The sequence below is a fragment of the Stegastes partitus genome, unplaced genomic scaffold (assembly GCF_000690725.1).
Source record: "Stegastes partitus isolate 25-593 unplaced genomic scaffold, Stegastes_partitus-1.0.2 Scaffold924, whole genome shotgun sequence".
In the NCBI taxonomy this organism is placed as follows: domain Eukaryota; kingdom Metazoa; phylum Chordata; class Actinopteri; family Pomacentridae; genus Stegastes; species Stegastes partitus.
Genome location: NW_007578655.1, coordinates 258,279 through 263,450, shown reverse-complemented (window position 1 = coordinate 263,450; position 5,172 = coordinate 258,279).

The following is a 5,172-nucleotide window of genomic DNA, read 5'->3' as shown; positions in this document are numbered from 1 at the left end:
CTGCTGCGCTCACAACACCGCCTCGGCTTCCCTGCACCTGCTGGAAAATTGGAGCGCCCAGAGTCTCTCCCCTCTCCTCAACCGCACACCTAGTTTCCTCTCTGCCTTCGATAAAATAACGGGGTTTATGGCACATCAATAACCCCTCTCATCCCTCTTCCCTTGTACATTCAGAGCTGAGGTTTACAGCCAGTGTGGGGCGGAAGGCTGTGGGCCTTGATGTGAGAGCCCGGGGCTAACGGTAGCGCTGGGTACTGTAAAGTGATGAAAGGCCTCTGCTTTTACGATGATGTGAATGATGTAGCCTGAGAGAGTAAAAGAGCTTGTGAGAGCAGCGGCGTGTCCATATACTGTACTCGACTGGACTGCTGAGGAAGCGGAGAGATCATGTGCTCGATATTTACATCACGCTTAAGATTTTTTTGCAGATGATGTGATCTCAAATGTTGTGCACGAGGAACAATTTAAACCTCCAAACCAGCAACATCTTAGGAGGCATCGGTGTTAAAAACCACATGCAGGTTTTATAAAAGTTTCACATCCGTCCAGTTAAGAAATAATCAACTTGCTACACAAACCAGTAAACAAGAAAGAAAAGATGAACTCTCAGGACAAACCTGCGATAAACACAGATGTGAGTATTACACATCAGTGTTGTACACGTGTTCAGATTAAAGGATCAGGACGAGAACGGACTCTATTAACACGTATTAACCCGACTTAATGTTCTCCTTTCCGAGGCACACAATCGTTCTACTCAGTCCTGTTTGCAGCTGTTTAAGGAAATCATTAAGGCCTTAAGAGAGGAAGAAGAAGAAGAAGAAACATTTGTGATCAATTGTTAAAGATTTACATCTCGAGCAGCAGCGAAGGCACTTGGCAACGAGAGCCTCAGATAAGAAGGGACGTCAGGAATTACAAACACATTGTTGATTTTGGCTGTTTAAGGAGATTTTCGGCCTTATTCTTTAAAGTCCGTCTCCAGTCACTGATTTAACCCCTAAAACTCCATCACTATGAATCAAACTTACATATTTACTTTAGGTTTTACCTTTCTTCCCTGAAATGTAACCCTAAGTCGTTGCTCTCTACTTGCAGCTCGAGCACACCAGCTCACGACTCTGCTCAAACACTGCAAAACTACTTCACACTAACATAATGGCAAGTTCTAATATAAATAATCCAGGCATTAAACCAATTCTGAAGAAGAATAATGATACAGAAAGCTCCACCTGGCAAGCGACAGGATTGGTTCCTTAGATTTGTGAAAACTCAGATGTCCGAATCCGTGTTTTTTCAGACTGTCTTTGGTGCGCTCAGGTTTCAGCCACAGCGTTAACTTCTTATTTTGCTCATGGTGTATCTTCGATCATATAAAAACACCATGTGGATATGCTAACGAGGGGGAAAAAATAGATTTTTAGAGGGAATACTAATCTATATCAGTAGAAAATAGGTGGCTAGAAAGTTGCATCATTATTTCAATAACTTCTAAACTAATTGCTTGTCTTTAGCTGCATCTCTGATTATGAACAGATCTAACAAAGAAATTAATTAAGACACATCAACCATCCCGTCTACAAAGTCGACACAGCACAGAACGGGCGTAATTATTTTTTTCTACCTTGAGAAACTGCCTTTTAATATCTGATAAAGGGTCCCAGACAGGCCTCCTCAGTCAACCTGAAGCATAAGAGCATGAAGGGAGTCAAAACATGACCTAAAGATCCTCCCAGCAGCCACAGGGTGGCAGTCAAACACAGCAGTTAGGGCCCGATCTCCAGTCAGGCTTGAGTGGCAAGCTGAGGTTTGCTTTTCTTCCTACCGCAGAGCAGATCAGAGAAGATTAGCCCTCGCTTGGCCAGTAATCACCCTTATCACACGAGAAAACGACAACAATACTGGGAGTTTAATGACAGAAGTAATTGTTGTGGAAGTCCCGCGTTATGCTGTGGTGCTGTGATGAATGACAACCGCAATGCACCGCGTTGTGAGGAGATTGCTGCTGCATGTTGTTATTTAAACCCATTTGTAAGAGTCGCAACTTCTCTCCGGGGCTGTTTGGCCGAAGGAAGCCACTTGATTCTTAAGTTTTTTTTTCTTCAATAAAACTTAACGCTTTTATTGCGGTTGAATTAAAGTGATATTATATGAGTGGGCTGCGTTTCTTATTGTGCCTTTTCCATTCCCGAGGCTGTACATAGTGCAGATAGTGTCAATTTTAACAGTGAAAGACAAAATTCCTGCAGACACATAACTAATCGTCTGACGTGTCCACACATTAAACACAAAGTGTACACGGGCTTGTTTGCTTTTGCGTTCACCGACGACATTCTGCTCTTGATTTTCTGTTCAATATCGCAAATCTGCATGAAAAATATAATCAGAACGTATTGAGCAGACACTGAAAACCTGAATGACTGTTGATATAAGACTTTCAATTAAAGTCTGCGGGGTTATTAACCGCATAAATCCCCTCACAAAAAAAAATAAAAAGAAAACCTGGATGGGCTACGTTCCACTTGCTGCAGGCAGTACGGGCTAATCATGATCTAATACACAGCCACTTCATGCTTGGATTGACATCAATTGGCTGTTTTTTCTGTACATGTGGCTTCGTGTGCATGTAACTGTGTGTGTGTGTGTGTGTGCGGTATGTGCACACCACTTGATTGTATCTGCACGTGTGCATCTGAGAGAGTGTGTTTTCTCTGTAGGCTGCTGTGTTGATGTTAACGTCTGTCCGTGTGTGTGTGTGTGTGTGTGTGTGTGTGTGTGTGTGTGTGTGAGGCAGAGATTACAGTGCTTTTCAGTGAAGGTTTGGAATGCTTCATACCGAGACAGCTGCAGTCTAGACTGTCATTCTCGCGTCACTTTATCGCTTCGGGGCCTAAAAGACAAATAAGGAGGAGCACCCAGATATGCAACCTCATCTGATAAGAGAGGTGGTAAGAGGATCTGCTGATGACTTCTCCAAACTAGCATGAAAAGGCAGCTCTGGTGTCTGATACAGCCAGTTCTGTCAAAGGGTTTCTGCAGAGGCGATGAGTGACGTGCATGAGCTGTCCTGTTTCTGCGAGGAACGTGCACACATTGAGTGTTTTTTTTTTTTTAATAACATCTAACCGTGCATGTCTTGATTTCCATCACAAAAACTAACACTGTACAGGAGAAGAAGAAAAAAAAAATCCTCAAAAACTGCTATGAAGTGATTTATTTGATTTGACTGGTGAAAGCTGTGAGAAACTTTCCAGAGCAGCCGGAGTAGGAAATGCCAGACCTAATGTCAGAGGGCTGCTCTGTCCTATTATGGCAAATCGAAGCAGAATGTGTCATTAGCTAATCGAGGGCTAGTTTCTCCTCCTCTGCAAACAGCAGACAGAGGGCAGCCTCTGTCCCTCGCGCTGCAGCCTTCAAAGGCCCCCATTATACTTCAATGGAGGGTAAACAGTGGCTCCCAAAAATGACGGTCTCCAGAGTTTAAAGCAACATCGTTTATCACCCCTGCCAGGCGGTGCAGGTGTGACCCCGTTCCCACAGCCTCACGGACAGCACAGTGGGAAAGTATACCACTGTGGATGTGCGTGACGTTTAACGCATACAGTACGCTCGCACACAACAGTTAGCCTCAGCGGTTTTAGAAACAGGCACCAAATCTGGAATTCAGAGGACGTGTGTGAACAATTCAGTTAAATTTTTAAAAAAAATAAATGCAAAAGTTAGCTTGATTTTGGCTTTAGGGAACCAAACCAGCTGTGATGAAGTTGAGGAAAAATGTCAATTTGTCTAACTTAGATAATTGCTGCACATTTCTGGTTAGAATATGGATTTGTTTGCTTTGTTTATTCTAAAGGTTTTCCACCTTGTAACTCCAGTTTTGAAAGGTGTTATAGAATTTTATTATCATTACTATTTCTAATTTTCCTTGCTTCTCATATGCATTTCAACAGGTGTCTCCGTTTTCTCTTCACCAGTTTTACTTTCTATACAGTTTAGTATTAAGTTTGGTAATGTGCACGTGACGTTACGTGTTTTTGACATGCAGAAGTCTGTCGTCAACCCCAACTGTGGATCTATTTTATTGTGGTTAGTCTTTTAGTCATTGTGTTTATGTCTCATGTGTTGCTATTTATATGTGCACAACACCTTTGGTTCATCTGCTGATGCTTTAAATATGCTTTATAAGCACATTTGACTCGACCTGTTTTCCTCCAAAGCTTTTTATATTTGTGAGAATATGGTGCAGAAGTTCAGGAATCTGCTTTATCTTCATATAATAGAGACATTTAACTAGCTAAGGGAGGCTACACATGGAATTTGAGCTTTATTACTGAAATTTGTGCAAGTTTTGGATGCTCAGCATGCTTTAAACATGAGTACGTCAGCTTGCATGAAGGTTTGGGAGAAGTCTAACAAGTTAAGCAGAGTATCAAGTCAGTAATTATCCAGATGTTTTGCTCAGTTTCTTCTTATTCTTGTGTCTGTGCTTTTGCGTATTGCCAAAGAGTTTAACTCAGTGTCTCACAGTGAAAAGACACCAAGCACCATTTTTGCACATCAGCATGTTTTCAGTCCTACTTTCTACCATTCAAGAGTTAAAGCTTCAGTCTGACTGAGCAGCTCTGCTTCCTGTCTCAGAAAAGTTGGCTGAAGTTTTGGGACACGACGTTTTGTAAAACTTAATGAGCCGAGCAGTGACTGTCGTGACAACTATTTAAAAAGACGTGACGCAGAGACACCTGTTAGGACACAACAGGGCTGCTGAACTAGGAGACGTCAGTCCAGGTCTTGGGCTCGTCGTGTTGTTTTTGATGTTTCTCAGACAAAGAGCGAGCGCCAGTTTTGCATTTTACAGAAACTCAACTAAGCGTGCGTGTTGTCTTGAAGAAACCTCAACACCACGTTGACACAGCTTCATGCCTTCACACCTGGGACCAGCGCTGCAGCCACGTACAGTCAGACGGAGCTGTACACAGCAGCTGGCCCAGAGACACCTGGCGTTCAGGGTTTTATTTCCCTCCATGATGGACGCCATTAAACCGTGAAATCTCAAGTGTAAGTGTGAGTCTCATTATGAAACTTGGACAAGTTTTCTTTATAGCTACGCTTTTATACAAAGATGTCTTTGCATTTCTGTTAATCTCAACATTTACCTTGGAAGTAGTTCCCTGA